Source organism: Pleurodeles waltl, chromosome 12, assembly GCF_031143425.1.
Source record: "Pleurodeles waltl isolate 20211129_DDA chromosome 12, aPleWal1.hap1.20221129, whole genome shotgun sequence".
In the NCBI taxonomy this organism is placed as follows: Eukaryota; Metazoa; Chordata; class Amphibia; order Caudata; family Salamandridae; genus Pleurodeles; species Pleurodeles waltl.
Window position 1 is genome coordinate 28,203,516 of NC_090451.1, and position 17,713 is coordinate 28,221,228.

Here is a 17,713-nt window from a genome sequence, read left to right on the forward strand (position 1 = left end):
ACCTCCCATGAAAGATTTATCAAAAGCCAACATTTTTCTCAATTAACTCCGCAGGATAATCTCAGCTCGAAGGTGCCTCAGCTGAACGCACCCCAAGCGCCTCCTCTTCTCACATGTATTGGTGCAGCCCTGTCTTGGGCAGTTGCTTGCATCTGAGGGTCTATAGGTGCAAAGACTTATTGTTTTTTTCCTTACTGGAGGGTCTAAGACTGTCTAATTCACTGTTCCCTGATATTAGCAACTATGTTCATCTGCTACCGCTGACCCAAAGTATTTAACAAGCATTTGCAAAGCCAATAGGTCTCGCTTATGTGAGGTATTGGCGTTGTCAAGGTTTTGTTCAGCCATGTTGTATAGCAGGGCAGCTGATGTGCAGCCTGGCTAAAAGTAAAAAACATAAATGTCATGACGTGGACAGCGCTGGCCATGCCATAGCGTTTCCTTTTTGTTATTGCTGGCAGGAGAGGTAGTGGGGCAGGAGGGCAACACGGTGGATGAGTGCGGGAGGAAAACACTGATTTGGGGCCAGCAATGTCCATATCACAGCACATTTTTTACTCCATGTATAGGCGGCAGCGCAGATGGGAGGGAAGGAAGACAGGTGGGGGCAGGGCAACAAGGACAGAGGGAGGGGCCAAAGCCAACATGGAGAGCGGGTGGGAGGGTGGTAGCAAATCCAACACTGGCAGGCGAGAAAACCAAAGGGGGGAGAGGTATACATGAGAGCTCCAGCTGAAAAAGATGCGTTGACGTAGAGTGATTAAGCACAAAGGAAAAAGTAGGACATAAAGCAGTAAGTAGTGGAAGGATGTAAGTAATGCTTCCATGCTCCAGAAGAGGGGCAAACATGCAAAGAGGAAGGAGCTGACCAATAAGAAACAAGGAAATTAGAGTGACAATTAAGCCAACCAATGGTAAGTAGTGTGTGGACTCCGAGCCAACTGTATAGAAACGATCTTGCAAGCGACAGCGCATGACCAGTTTTAGGTCAGGTCTAAAAATGGGGATGACATTGTAGGAAGCTGGCCTGGTGTGTGGTGGACACCTATGATGTTATCACCCTATACCAGGGATCCCCTATTAGTGAGGTGCAGACAGTGTCTAGAAGCCAGGCTCTCTAGACGTAGCTGTGGATGAGCGGCCAAGGCTTATCTAGGAGACATGCAAACCTCACGCAATACCACTGTAGCCACACAGCACTTACACACAAAAGAACCACAGTGTTACAAAAATAAAAGTACTTTATTATAGTAACACACCACTAAGTTACTTATAGGCAGTTCCCCCCAACTGGAGGTAAATACACACTAATTATATATACAATAGCAATCAGTAAGCATATATGCAATAGCATAAAAACAACAAGCATTGGCTAAAGTATTAGAGAATAGTAAAGGCCCTAGGGGAGGGCCAAACCATATACTAAGAAAGTGGATTGTGAGATGCAGTCCCCCACCCAAGGATGTGAAGTTGTTAGAGGGGAGCTGGGGGAACTAGGAACCCCAAAAGATGAGTACCAGAGTGACCCCCAGCGACCAGGAGAGCAGAGGTGAGTACCTGGTTTTCCCCAAAACCAACAGGAGGACTTAGGAAAAGGATTGTGCAAGACCCAGACCAGACTGGTAAAACCCAAAGGTGAATTCTGGCAGAAGAGGACCTACAAAGGAGGAGGACCAAGTCCAGTTCTTGATGGAGTGTCAGGTCGTGGCAGAAGCAACTACCTAACCTCCTGTGGATGCAGGACCAGGTCGACAGGAAAAAGACCAGCTGTGCAGTGCGGAAGAAGACGAGGAGTACCTGAAGCAATGCAGGTGGTGTCCCACGTTGACTGTTGGGTTGCAATGGGTCAGTGGTCTCAGAGAACCACCAACAAGCTTTGGCAAATGCAAAATAAGAAAAAGGAGAGTTGCAAGGCTTAAGAGGACCAGCAGGGTCCAGGAGACTCGACCCTTGGAGGGGAGTCCAGAGTGACCCTCAGCGGTTGGGACAGTAACCAGAAGCAGTCAGAGCCCCCACAGGCAACCCACAGGCAGCAGGCACAGCAAGTCGCAGTAAGGTCCAGTCAGCACACCTGAACAGGAGTCCTACGTCGCTGGAGCAGTAGAGAGGAGACTGTGCCTGGCAGGAAGAAGTGCTGGTGGCCGGGGCTACTTGGAGCCTGAAGATCCCTTGGAGCAGGAGCAAACAAGCCTTGGGAGCTGCAAGAGCCATGGTGCACAGGGGTACTGTCCTGCATGGAGAGGCAAGGGCTTACCATCTTCCAAGCTGGACAACTGGCAGAGAGGACCAAGGGGACCACTCCAGACCACCACCTGTGATGCAGGATCCATGCAGTTCTGGAGGAGAGCAGATCCGTGCAGCCAGTCATCATTGCAGTTGGTGCCTGCCAATGCAGGAGAGGGACTCCTTCACTCCAAGGGAGATTCCTTCTTACTACTTGGTGCAGGCTGATGTCTTGCCGACCTCAGATGATGCACAGCCGGGGAAATGTTGCAGCTGTTGGAAGGAGCCAGAGAAACAATGTTGCAAACCGGAGTCATCGCTGAAGTTGCAGATTATTGGTTCCTAAAGAGTCTAGTTGCGGTACTAGTGGCCAGAAGCTGAAGTAAACAATGCTGAGGGGTCCTGGTGGAATCTTGCACATCCAATCTGGCGACCCACCCTTAAGGGAATCCCTGAATAGCGCTAAAAGGGGGTATGGTCAACTAATATGGTGACCACCTATCAGGATGGGGCTATGACATCACCTTCCAGACCAGGCTACTCAGATGCTCCCAGGGGCATCTGCACATCTTGGTTTCGAGATTGCAGAGTCAAGTGGCCACCTGGAGGAGCTCTGGGCACTACCCCTGGGGTGGTGATGGACAGAGGAGTGGTCACTTCCCTTTCCTTTGTCCAGATTCATGCCAGAGCAGGGACTGGGGGTCCTTGGACTGGTGCAAACTGGTTTATGCAAGGAGGGCACCAAGTATGTTGTTCAAATCAAACCGGTCGCTTGGGGAGGCTACCCCCTTTCCAAGGGAGAGGGTGTTACCTCCCTCTCCCACAGGAAATACTTTGTTCTGCCTTCCTCTGCCTGAGCTGGTCTGGTAGCAGGAGGGCAGAAACCTGTCTCTGGGGCGGCAGCAGCGCGGGCTGCCCAGAAACCCCCAGAAGACTGGTAGGAGCAATACTGGGGGCCCTCTGAGGAGCCGCCAAAGTGCATGGAATCATTCAACCAATATTGCCAACAGTATTGGGGTATGATTCCGACATGTTTGATACCAAACATGCCCAGGTGTGGAGTTACCATTATGTAGCTGGACACAAGTAGTGAGTGACCTGTGTCCAGTACACAGGTAAAATGGCTTCCCCGCACTCACGAAGTCCACTGTAATGGCACTGGAGTTCATAGGGGCACCTCCGCTAGTGCAGGGATTCCCTCATCTCTGCTAGTGTAGGGGTGCCCTCACACACAGCTACCTGCACCCTACCCTCTGGGCTAGGAGGACGTACCACAGGGGTGACTTACAGTGACCTGGCGCAGTGACCTGTGGTGAAAGGGTGCATGCACGTTTCCACGCAGGCTGCAATGGCAGGCCTGCAGACACATTTTGCATGGGCTCCCATGCATGGCATAATGCATGCTGCATCCCAGTGGGGAACCCCTGGTGCCCCAATGCCCTGGGTACCTAAGTACCATATAGTAGGGACTTACAAGGGGGCATTGGTATGCCAAAAAGAGGGTACTTTCCCACAGACATCATCTCTTAGTGTAGGAGATTCCTCACAGGAGCGACAAAGGTGTGCACAAATTATGTGATGCTGTGTCCCAGGCTCTTCATCATTGGTGTGATCCCTCTTGCTGACGATCCTTGCTGTTCTTTGGTTGGAGCTTAAGGGAATAATTCCAGCTTGGGTGTATCGATGTGGTGCAGTGGTAGGAAGGATCTTCTACGTTACCCCTGAGGCTAAGGGAATTATTAGCTGCATCTGCTGACTGACACACTACCTGTGTGTAGGTCCTCATTTAGAACTAAATAAGTCATATTCTTCTGTCAAAAACATGTCTAAGGAACACTTCATAACTTTATGGTTGTGTTCATTAGCACATATTAAAAACATAATGCATGTTTTGATCCTTAGAATGGGGTTGACGTGTTCCACATCCTACCAATTTTACATCAGATTCATCAGAACCTGAGGACCATAGCAATAGGTATTGAGGTCTCTCCCATTTGACAGCGACCCCCATGTCATGATGGATGAATGTGACCCTGGGGTACCTTAGTGGTTGTCCCCATTCAAGGCCACCCTTTATACCTCATTTCAACTGCATCAAGGGGGTGTCATCACTGCTGCATGGGCTGCAGAGGCCAAATAATCACTTATGCTTCCACTTTTCCTTTCTCTTTAGTAATCAATCAATCAATATTTCTAAAGTGCGGCTAATCACCCGTAGGGTCTCAAGGCGCTGTCTGTGGGTGTGCTGCTAGTCGAAGAGCCAGGTCTTGAGGTCCTTCCTGAACTGCGTCAGCGATGTGATCTGCCTGAGCTGGAGAGGTAGCGTGTTCCATGTCCGGGCTGCCAGGTAGGAGAAGGTTCTTCCTCCTTCTCTGCTTTTCCAGATCTTGGGAACGGCTGCGAGGTCGTGCTGGGAAGAGCGTAGACCTCTGTTGGGTATGTAGAATGTGAGGCAGAGGTTGAGGAATGCCGGTCCTATGTTGTGGAGTGCCTTGTAATCAGGACAGTAAGTTCATCAGTGGTTGATGGAAGACATTGGAATCCTGTCTCTGTAGATGAGAAGCAATCACTGAATGAACTTAGACTAGAGCCTGAGATCAAACAAAAGTGGCACAAGCAACAGCTGCTCACATTCTGACAGTCCCTGTAATTCCTCAGTGCTTGCAGTAAAATGTTCCCAGGAACAGTGATGATTGTGCAATGTGGCATAGTGGTGTAATTTTGTAAATTTTTGTGTGACAAGCAAAATGCAACATTCCTGAAATTGAGTGAACTACAGCAGCGTAACGGAAGGCCTAGTGAAACCCCACCTAGTGCACCTTCTGGAGATGCTCTCGCTCTCCTTTCTCCCTAAGAAAGACGCTGCTGTCCCGCTGACTCCGAAGCCACCCAGGGGTCATATGAAGAGCTGAGGTTGCAGAAAAGAGAGGACTTCTGACCAGTCAATGATACCCTCCCCTTTGCCTCTTCTTGGACGGATCATCGCCGTTGTGATTTGCAACTCTTTTTAAAATAATTTTTATTGATATAACTCGAAACAAGACCCAAAGGGAAAAGAAGGGGAAAAGAAAGAAAATAGGGAAAAAGAAAAAACAAGATATATTACATGTCCAACGGGGAAAAGAGACAAAGCATAATTAAAAAAAATAAACCAAAAAGAGCCCCTAAAGCAGGTCAAAAGCTAGAATGGCATTTCATTGTACCTACTCAAAGAAAAGGGTGGAGGGGAGCAATTGATCAAAGGAGAAAAAAGGACAGGTTGGTCTTTGGTAGCCGAAGCAGCTGTCATCCAAACCTAGCAGGGTCCCAAATCCGGCACAGCCTACTCCTCGGTGGATCAGTCTCTAATAGTGTTATTTCCAACAGACTGACATTCAAAAACTCCCGCCACCAGATTCGAGGTTCCGGAGGGTCAGACGAGAGCCATAAATGAGCCAGAATCAATCTAGCCGAAGAGATTGTGGAAAAATATATACCCGCAAGCTGTGGGGAAATAGCCGAAGAACGTCCCAGCACAATCAACTTAGAGTCCATAATAACATTAAGATATGATATAGCCTGCATCTCACCAAAGGCAAATTCCCAAAACAAACGCAAAGTAGGGCAGACCGCAAATACATGAACCGCGTTGGCCCCTGCAAGGCCATAATGAAAACAGCGGTCCGCAGACCACATCTTCATAACAAAAAGGCTGTGAGGAGTTGTAAGGAAATGCCTCCTTGGCATGGTTACCCCCTGACTTGTTGCCTTTGCTGATGCTAAGTTATGATTTGAAAGTGTGCTGGGACCCTGCTAACCAGGCCCCAGCTCCAGTGTTCTTTGCCTAAACTGTACCTTTGTCTCCACAATTGGCACAACCCTGGCACTCTGGTAAGTCCCTTGTAACTAGTACCCCTGGTACCAAGGGCCCTGATGACAGGGAAGGTCTCCAAGGGCTGCAGCATGTCTTATGCCACCCTAGGGACCCCTCACTCAGCACATGCTCACTGCTTCACAGCTTGTGTGTGCTGGTGGGGAGAAAATTACTAAGTCGACATGGCACTCCCATCAGAGTGCCATGCCAACCTCACACTGCCTGTGGCATAGGTAAGTCACCCCTCTAGCCAGCCTTACAGCCCTAAGGCAGGGTGCACTATACCACATGTGAGGGCATATGTGCATGAGCACTATGCCCCTACAGTGTCTAAGCAAAACCTTAGACATTGTAAGTGTAGGGTAGCCATAAGAGTATATGGTCTGGGAGTCTGCCAAACACGAACTCCACAGCACCATAATGGCTACACTTAAAACTGGGAGGTTTGGTATCAAACTTCTCAGCACAATAAATGAACAATAAATGCACACTGATGCCAGTGTGCAAATTATTGTAAAATACACCCAGAGAGCATCTTAGAGATGCCCCCTGAAAACATACCCGACTTCCAGTGTGGGCTGACTAGTTTTTGCCAGCCTTCCACACACCAGACATGTTGCTGGCCACATGGGGAGAGAGTGCCTTTGTCACTCTGTGGCCAGGAACAAAGCCTGTACTGGGTGGAGGTGCTTCTCACCTCCCCCTGCAGGAACTGTAACACCTGGGAGTGAGCCTCAAAGGCTCACCCCCTTTTTTACAGCGCCACAGGGCATCCCAGCTAGTGGAGATGCCCGCCCCTCCGGCCACTGCCCCCACTTTTGGCGGCAAAGCTGGAGGAGATAATGAGGTAAACAAGGAGGAGTCACCCCTCAAGTCAGGACAGCCCCTAAGGTGTCCTGAGCTGAGGTGACTCTTACTTTTAGAAATCCTCCATCTTGTAGAAGGAGGATTCCCCCAATAGGATTAGGGATGTGCCCCCCTCCCCACAGGGAGGAGGCACAAAGAGGGTGTAGCCACCCTCAGGGCCAGTAGCCATTGGCTACTGCCCTCCCAGACCTAAACACACCCCTCAATTCAGTATTTAGGGGCTCCCAGAACTGAGGAAGAGAGATTCCTGAAACCTAAAGAAGAAGGACTGCTGACCTGAAGCCCTGCAGTGAAGACGGAGACGAAAACTGATTTGGCCCCAGCCCCACCGGCCTGTCTCCCTACTTCAAAGAAAACTGCAACAGCGACGCATCCAACAGGGTCCAGCGACCTCTGAAGCATCAGAGGACTACCCTGCATCTAAAGGACCAAGAAGCTCCAGAGAACAGCAGCCCTGTTCAAGAAATTGCAACTTTCTGCAACAAGGAAGCAACATTTAAAGACCACACGTTTCCCGCCGGAAGCGTGAGACTTTCCACTCTGCACCCGATGCCCCCGGCTCGACCTGCGGAAAACTAACACTACAGGGAGGACTCCCCGGTGACTGCGAGCCCGTGAGTAGCCAGAGTTGCCCCCCCCGAGCCCCCACAGCGACGCCTGCAGAGGAAATCCAGAGGCTCCCCTGACCGCGACTGCCTGTAACAAGGAACCCGACGCCTGGAACCAGCACTGCACCTGCAGCCCCCAGGACCTGAAGGAACCGAACTCCAGTGCAGGAGCGACCCCCAGGCGACCCTTTGCCTAGCCCAGGCGGTGGCTACCCCGAGGAGCCCCCCCTGTGCCTGCCTGCATCGTTGAAGAGACCCCCGGGTCTTCCCATTGATTCCTAACTGAAACCCGACGCCTGTTTGCACTCTGCACCCGGCCGCCCCTGTGCCGCTGAGGGTGTACTTTTTGTGCCTGCTTGTGTCCCCCTCGGTGCCCTACAAAACCCCCCTGGTCTGCCCTCCGAGGACACGGGTACTTACCTGCTGGCAGACTGGAACCAGGGCACCCCTATTTTCATTGAAGCCTATGTGTTTTGGGCACCACTTTGACCTCTGCACCTGACCGGCCCTGAGCTGCTGGTGTGGTAACTTTGGGGTTGCCTTGAACTCCCAACGGTGGGCTACCTTGGACCCAACCTTGAACCCTGTAAGTGTTTTACTTACCTGTGAACTTATCAAATACTTACCTCCCCCAGGAACTGTTGATTTTTGCAGTGTCCACTTTTAAAATAGCTTATTGCCATTTTCGTCACAACTGTACATGCGATTGTGATTATTAAAGTTCCTAGAATACCTGAGTGAAATACCTTTCATTTGAAGTATTAGTTGTAAATCTTGAACCTGTGGTTCTTAAAATAAACTAAGAAAATATATTTTTCCATACAAAGACCTATTGGTCTGGAATCAGTCTTTGAGTGTGTGTTCCTCATTTATTGACTGTGTGTGTACAACAAATGCGTAACACTACCCTCTGATAAGCCTACTGCTCGACCACACTACCACAAAATAGAGAATTAGAATTATCTCTTTTTGCCACTATCTTACCTCTAAGGGGAACCCTTGGACTCTGTGCACACTATTTATTACTTTGAAATAGTACAGGAGTACAATATAGATCACTGATGCATTTGAAGTAATGCAACTTAACACACAACACGTTAAGAGGCAAATGGGCCAGGATATTACTGTACCGCAGGTCACCAACCATTACCTCTATATTAAGGAGTTGGCTCTCCGTATTTGCCCTGAAATGGAATGGAGCTACTGAATGGTCCTGAGAGGTGGAGTAGATTTATAGACAGTCCCAATATTTTCTTTATCGGAGCATTCCTAATAACCTCTGTTTGAGAGTCATCAGAACATCTTAGCTCGTCTTCCTTAAGGGTGAAAATAAACTGCTGTAACTATAAGTATATGTAGAAACAGGTATGAGGAAGAGAGAACTGAAGTTCCTCACCCTCAAAAAATTGGTCTAAGTTAAAACAATTGAGCCTCTCCCACATCTCCCAAGAGCTGTCATGAACACAGGAGGGTAGATTGGGGTTCTAACCAATGTCTGTAAGTTGGGTAAACGGGTAATACGTGGAAAAATATGCTTAAGAGAGCCCCAAATTAGATGGAAAACTTTTAAGGTCTTAAAGTTAAAACAATTGAGCCTCTCCCAAATCTCCCAAGAGCTGTCATGAGCACAGGAGGGTAGATTGGGGTTCTAACCAATGTCTGTAAGTTGGGTAAACGGGGTAATATGTGGAAAAAGATGCTTAAGAGAGCCCCAAATTAGATGGAAAACTTTTAAGGTCTTAAAGTGAATTCTCTTGAAGTAAATTGTATCCATGATATTCACTGCAGGGACAATTGATGACCCTAGGAGCAGAAAATCAGCAAACATGCGTGTAGACGGGTCTCCGAGACGCGTCTCCTCCTCCCGTGAACCGGAACCCTTCGGCCGACCCCGTTACGTCATTTCCGCTTTCCCATGGTAACATGGGAACGCTATTGGACGCATCGGGAACGGACTTCCGGCTGCGGGACATTGAAAAGAAGACGGACTCCCAGGAGAAGGGGCAGGACGCCACGGAGCAGAGGAACGAAGACGGAGACCAGAACACGGAAGAACAGGACGAGCGACGACTCTTCTCAGGAGCCGAGAAGAACAGCACCAATTCCAGGGGCGCGCAGGAGCAGCAACCCCGAGGAACCCGCCACGACCCAGGAGGGTCGTGGCTTTCCAAGGTACGGTCCCTCCTGGGTCGAGGGAGGCCACAGTGAAAGGGGCACAGGGGAAGGGACCAGGGGAGGTGGGAGAGGGGAAAAGGAGTGTGGCACCCACCAACTAGGAAGAGTACTTCTCACCCCCTAATTGGGAAGCACCAAGAAATATTATAGGCACTAATAGAAACACCACCACAATCACCTTTCCTCACACTCACAGTGGGATACCCTCACACTCTCCCTCTGGGAGATCCCTTCCCCACCTATTCCCCTAAGATAACCCCAGAACCACCCCACCAACTCACCTTTGCGTTTTCTGTTTATTTTTCCGGTAAAACGCGCTGGAGCATCCAGAACCCGACAATAGCCGACCTAGAAGAGAGAAAAGGAAACAAGAAAGGATAACACTTAACGGAGAACTGAAACACAACCCCAAGAACCACAAGAAACATAGAACGGATACTGGACTGTATTTCCAATTTGAAAGAAAATTAAAATATTGGTTTACCTACCTAATTACTCAGTCTCAGCCCTTTTTGTACCGCCAAAGCCCGCCACAGTGGTGTCAGAAGTGGGATTTCATTTCCCAAAGGCTATTTGGCGGTATATACAATGAGTGACAAACCCACCATAGAGGACATGATTAAACAGCTGGCGGAAGGCCAGCGTCATTTACAACTAGTATGGGAGGCACACCAACGGGAGGCTAAGGAAGACAGGGAGGCCCTACAATCGGCCCTAAAAAGCCAAGCCACTATCTTGGCAAACAACCAGCTTGTACATGAGACTGCGCTGCAGAAATTAACAGACACCATAGCAGCCAGCAAAGTACACCCCAATGTCCCGAGCTCCGTTTTACAAAAATTCCAGGAAGGGGAAGACCCGGACTCCTTCTTTACCAACTTTGAACGGGTGGCTTCCTCCGCTCAATGGCCGGAGGAACGATGGGGACAGAACATCGCGCCATTACTCACGGGAATTCTACAAACGGCCTACAAGCTGCTAATCCGGGAGGTACCACCCCATACAAGGACATAAAGAGGAGTATCTTGGAAAGGGTTGGTCATGATGTAGAGTATTATAGACTAAAGTTCCGGAAAGTGAAATGGGGACAGAATGAGGATCCGCATACCTTTTACTTCCGGGTTAAGGATTTAGCACTAAAATGGTTGGGCCCTATAGGAACCACCAGGGAGGATGTAATAAAAACAATTATCCTTGAACAGTATTTGGATTCACTACCCAACAGTACTAAAAATTGGATAAGGCAACATCCCAAGGTAGATACGGAGCTTGCTATAGATCTGGCTTGTGCTTACCACCGGTCTACAGATGTGAAACTCCTACAGCCCAGACCAGCCATAAAACCCATACCAACCCCACCAAAACCCATCCCGAGGTACCCACTGGAAGACGCTGGGACGCATAAACAGGGGGAGGGTCATCCAATGCATCTACCACAGTGTTTTAGTTGTGGGGAATGGGGTCATATAGCAAGGGTATGTCCCAGAAAATCAGATGAGGCTGAACCCATGGAGATAGGGGTTACCCGACGCAGGGTATTATGTGCTGGAAAGGGGAATTCGAAATTCAAACAAGTCATAAAAATAAACGGACGCTTCCTCTCTGCCCTCATTGATTCGGGTTGTAGTCAATCCGTAATCCGAAAAAACTTAATAGACCCCATAGACTTGACCTCAAGCCAATGGGTCACTATTTGTTGTATACATGGCGATAAAGAGCAATATCCCCTGGCAATAGTCGAGTTGGAATGGGGTGAATATCACGACTTACTCCCTGTAGGGGTTATGGACCTGTTGATTGAAGACTGTATTATCGGGACTGATTATATCCGGTTCCATCATCTGCTAGACCGAACCCAAACCCAGAAAGAGAACCCAGAGTGGTGGGTTGAAGCCCCGTTTTCCAATAGCTTTATTGAATGCCACCCAAGCCGCAGAAAGCTCACCAGAAGTGAGAAAAGACAAGAGAAATTGAAATTTCAGGAAGCCCGAGAGGAAACAAAACCAAACAGGGTGGTAGCAGAGACTAGTAACGCTCCTGTATCCTTTCGAACCTGCCAGAGAGAAGACCCTACCCTCACTCATGCTTGGAGAACAGCTAAAACTGAAGCCACGAATAGGTGGGTCCTTATTTCCTAGTACAAAAAAACCTTCTTTATAGAATTTCTACATCTACCACAGGAGAAATCAAACAACAATTAGTGGTTCCGGAATTATATAGGAACCAAGTACTCTTCCTAGCACATAATCAGCCAGGAGGGGGCCATTTCGGTAGGGAAAAGACGGAGGAATACCTCCTACAGAGGTTTTATTGGCCGGGGGTCTACGCCCACATTAGGAGGTACTGCTTACAATGTCCCAGATGTCAACTCACAGAACCAGGAATACCCAGGAAAGCACCCTTACAGCCTCTACCCATCATTGACATTCCCTTTAGCAGGGTGGGTATGGATTTAATCGGCCCACTACTTCCATCATCCAGGGGACACACATACATTCTGGTCATAGTAGACTATGCGACGAGATACCCTGAAGCCCTTCCCTTATCAAGTATGACTACCAAAACGGTGGCACAGGCCATGATAACAGTCTTCACTAGAACAGGTTTCCCCCAAGAGATCCTTACTGATCAAGGCACACCGTTCATGTCAAACCTTATGAAACAGATATGTCGGTTATTGGGAATTACCCAAATAAAAACGTCGGTCTATCACCCCCAAACGGACGGTCTAGTGGAACGCTATAACCGTACCATAAAGACACTGTTGAGGAAAATAGTAGACGACTCTGGAAGGGATTGGGATCAAAAGTTACCCTTAGTTCTTTACGCCATCCGAACACACGAACAGTCCTCTACGGGTCATAGCCCATTCGAATTAGTCTTTGGAAGACAACCACGTTGTCTGCTGGACATGGCAGCTGAAACCTGGGAAGAGGAAGAAGAGGAGGGGAAACCATTGCTAGAATATGTCCATAAGCTAAAAACTCACTTACAAAACCTATGGGAGGATGTACGGCGACATCTCGAGAAGGCCCAAGACAATCAAAAGGTCTATTACGACAAGGGAAGTAAATTACGAACATTTCTCCCGAATGATCAAGTCCTTATAATGCGACCAACGTCTGAGTAGAAACTATTAGCTCGATGGCAGGGACCCTATAGAGTTATTAGAGCAGTCTCTCCCGTCACGTACCTTATAGAGCTAAGTGCCCACCCCAAAAGAACCCAAATTTACCACGTAAACCTCCTAAAAAAATGGGAATCCGTAGATAGGTTAGATACTCAAACAGGGACCGGATGCTTTATCTCACCATGCAAAGATATAGAACTTTTTCCCTTGGAAAAACAACAGCCGGAGAATAATCCCTGTATTAACAGTTCCCTAACCGAAACTGAGAAGGGAAAACTGTCCGCTCTGTTAAAACAACATTCACATTTCTTTTCTGACATACCTGGAAGAACCTCATTGGTCCATCACAAAATAAAAACACCTTCAGGACAGACTATCCGGCTTCGACCTTATCGCATTCCCGAAGCCAGGAAACATGTCATTGAGGAAGAAATAGAGAAAATGACAGCACTAGGAGTAATTGAACCCTCTGTTAATCCTTGGAGTTCTCCAGTAGCTCTGGTTCCAAAACCCGACGGGTCTGTTCGGTTTTGTATCGATTTCCGCAAACTCAATGACATATCACTATTTGACACATATCCTATCCCTCGTGTTGATGATGTCTTAGAAAAATTAGAGAAAGATAAATATCTGTCCACATTGGACCTAACTAAGGGGTACTGGCAGATTCCACTTGCCCCGGAAGACAAGGAGAAAACGGCATTCTCCACACAATATGGCCTATATCAGTTCACAGTTCTACCCTTTGGTCTCCACGGATCCCCTGCTACCTTTCAACGGTTGATGGACAAGTTGTTAAAACCCTTTCAAACCTTCTCAGCAGCCTATTTAGATGACGTTGTCATTTATAGTTATACCTGGCTGAATCACCTCCGGCATCTCAACCAGGTGTTCACTGCCCTTTTGGAAGCCGGGCTGACGGCTAAGCCAAAGAAGTGCGTATTAGGGAATACAAAAATCTCCTATCTAGGCTATATGATAGGCAATGGGACCCTTCAACCACAAAAAAATAAAATTGAGGCCATAATGCAAGTCCAACCCCCAAAAACCAAGAAAGAATTACGATCCTTTTTAGGACTGGTGGGCTATTACCGTAGATTCATACCCAGATACTCCACTATCGCTGCCCCTCTTACTGATCTTCTGGCCAAACACCGGCCCAACACGTTAGCCCCGTTTTCAGACTCTCAGAGGAGTAGTTTTGAACAGTTAAGGACATCCCTTACCACAGACCCAGTATTACAATGTCCTGATTTCTCTAGACCATTCCATCTTTATACTGACGCTTCTAACATCGGTCTCGGGGCTGTGCTCACTCAACCTGATAAGGAGGGACTTGACCACCCGGTTGTCTTTATCAGTAGGAAACTTCTTCTACGCAAATGCCACTACCCCACCATTGAGAGAGAGTGTTTGGCCATCAAATGGGCTGTAGAGAACTTGCAATATTACCTTCTCGGCAGGCCTTTTGTACTGTACACTGACCACGCTCCTCTTACTTGGCTTGCTTCCCACAAGGACTCCAATTCCAGAGTGTTAAGGTGGTTCCTTGAACTCCAACCTTTTACCTTCCAGGTGCGCTATGTCCCTGGTTCTCAGCAGGGCCCCGCCGATTACCTGTCTCGGTTCCCCTCCTCCTCTTTGGTCCTCGACCAGGACCGTTCATGGGATGGGGTGTGTAGACGGGTCTCCGAGACCGCGTCTCCTCCTCCCGTGAACCGGAACCCTTCGGCTGACCCCGTTACGTCATTTCCGCGTTCCCATGGTAACATGGGAACGCTATTGGACGCATCGGGAACGGACTTCCGGCTGCGGGACATTGAAAAGAAGACGGACTCCCAGGAGAAGGGGCAGGACGCCACGGAGCAGAGGAACGAAGACGGAGACCAGAACATGGAAGAACAGGACGAGCGATGACCCTTCTCAGGAGCCGAGAAGAACAGCACCAATTCCCGGGACGCGCAGGAGCAGCAACCCCGAGGAACCTGCCACGACCCAGGAGGGTCGTGGCTTTCCAAGGTACGGTCCCTCCTGGGGACGAGGGAGGCCACAGTGAAAGGGGCACAGGGGAAGGGACAAGGGGAGGTGGGAGAGGGGAAAAGGAGTGTGGCACCCACCAACTAGGAAGAGTACTTCTCACCCCCTAATTGGGAAGCACTAAGAAATATTATAGGCACTAATAGAAACACCACCACAATCACCTTTCCTCACACTCACAGTGGGATACCCTCACACTCTCCCTCTGGGAGATCCCTTCCCCACCTATTCCCCTAAGATAACCCCAGAACCACCCCACCAACTCACCTTTGCGTTTTCTGTTTATTTTTCCGGTAAAACGCGCTGGAGCATCCAGAACCCGACAATAGCCAACCTAGAAGAGAGAAAAGGAAACAAGAAAGGATAACACTTAACGGAGAACTGAAACACAACCCCAAGAACCACAAGAAACATAGAACGGATACTGGACTGTATTTCCAATTTGAAAGAAAATTAAAATATTGGTTTACCTACCTAATTACTCAGTCTCAGCCCTTTTTGTACCACCAAAGCCTGCCACAATGTGACCTTGCTCCCAAAAACCCCTCCAAAATTCAGGCAGAGTTGTGAGAAAAATGAGGCCAGATAGTAAAACCACAATACGGGAAGCACAAACCCTCTGTCTTCCTGGGGCTGTTGTAAGACCTGTATCTTGCCACGGGGGCTTCTTAAAACCCCAAATAAACCCCTGCTAATAAGCCTCAATCTTAGAGAAAAGGGTTGTTGGAAGAAAAATGAAGGTACACCGGAAAAGATAAAGGTGCAGTGGAAGAACAACCATCTTGATGAGGTTACAACAGACAACCAAGCCCAAATGAAGATGGTTCCATTGGATAAGTAGATTCGCAGAATATTGATGAAGCTTCCTGTAACTGCTCTTGACAATGCCCTCAATATGGACAGATAGGTTTACCCCTAAATACACCACCTATCGTACCTATATGCTATTGTCAAGTGGTGGGAGGGTCATATTAGACAGAACCTGAGTCTTCTCTGAGTTCCAGTTATAACCAGAGACTTCCCTGAAAGTTTGGGCCGCAACCACAGCTGTGAGTAAGCCATTGACCTGGGCAGGGGTTAAGATCACAATATCGTTGGCATAGGCTAGGACTTTACCTTCAAACCAATGTATTTGCAGGGTCAAAATCTCTTCAGATTGTTTCAGATATTGAATAAAAGCCTTTATATAGAGAGCAAATTACTGAGGAGAAAGAGGGCACCCCTGCCTAGTACCGCAACTCTTGAGTGTACTATGCATTGTGTCCTTGTGGCCTTTAGCTCTTGAATGCACTATGTACTGTGTTCTCGTGATCTATAGCTCTTAAGTCTGCTATGCACTGTTTTCATGTGATCTACATCTCGTGAAAGCACTGTGCACAGGATCCATGTGATCTGCTCCTGAGTGCACTATGCACTACATTCGCATGACGTGGCGCTCCTGGATGCACTACCCAAAGCGTTCTGGTGATCTGCTGCTTCTGAGTGCATTACACACTTCGCACTGTGGTCTCACAATCTGAAGCTCTTGAGTAACCTACTCACTACGTCTTGTGATCAGCAGCTCTTGGATGAACTAAACAGTGAGTCCTTGTGATCAGCAATTCTTGAGCATACAACACATCACATCCTCCTGATCTGCAGCTCTTGATAGCACTATGAACTTGTTTCTCATGCTCTTCAGCTATTGAACGCCCTATTGTAGGAGGCTGGCCTTCTATGTAGTGTGCACAACTAGTCACATTGTGCAGGGGGTTCAGGCAACCACACATAGTTGTACAGAGGTAAAAACTAGAACACCTAAAGCTCTACTTTTTGAGGCAGCTTGATCGAGCAATTAGGCTAATCTTGGAAAGTGCAAAGCATTTGTTGTACTTACAGTATCAATCATGCAACTCACACACTCAAAGGAATAACTTGAGACCAATTTATAAAAATACTTTAGGTTTTTATATAAATTTTAAGTCCAAGATTGTCAAAATTGGTTACTTACTTTTTAAGATATACATTTTTGAAACTTTAATAAATATAGGCGGTCATTCTGACCCTGGCGGTTGAAAACCGCCAGGGCAGAGTGCCGCGGAAGCACCGCCAACAGGCTGGCGGTGCTTCATGGGCAATTCTGACCGCGGCAGTAAAGCTGCGGTCAGAAAAGGGCAACTGGCGGTTTCCCGCCGGTTTACCCCTGCCCCAAAGAATCCTCCATGGCGGCGCTGCTCACAGCACCACCATGGGGATTCCGACCCCCTTCCCGCCATCCTGGTCCTGGCGGTAAAAACCGCCAGGAACAGGATGGCGGGAATGGGTGTCGTGGGGCCCCTGGGGTGTAGGAAAGTACCATCTTGCCTGGCATGTTACCCCCATTTTTCACTGTATATATGTTGTTTTAGTTGTATGTGTCACTGGGACCCTGGTAACCCAGGGCCCCAGTGCTCATAAGTGTGCCTGAATGTGTTACCTGTGTAGTGACTAACTGTCTCACTGAGGCTCTGCTAATCAGAACCTCAGTGGTTATGCTCTCTCATTTCTTTCCAAATTGTCACTGACAGGCTAGTGACCATTTTTACCAATTTACATTGGCTTACTGGAACACCCTTATAATTCCCTAGTATATGGTACTGAGGTACCCAGGGTATTGGGGTTCCAGGAGATCCCTATGGGCTGCAGCATTTCTTTTGCCACCCATAGGGAGCTCTGACAATTCTTACACAGGCCTGCCACTGCAGCCTGAGTGAAATAACGTCCACGTTATTTCACAGCCATTTTACACTGCACTTAAGTAACTTATAAGTCACCTATATGTCTAACCTTTACCTGGTAAAG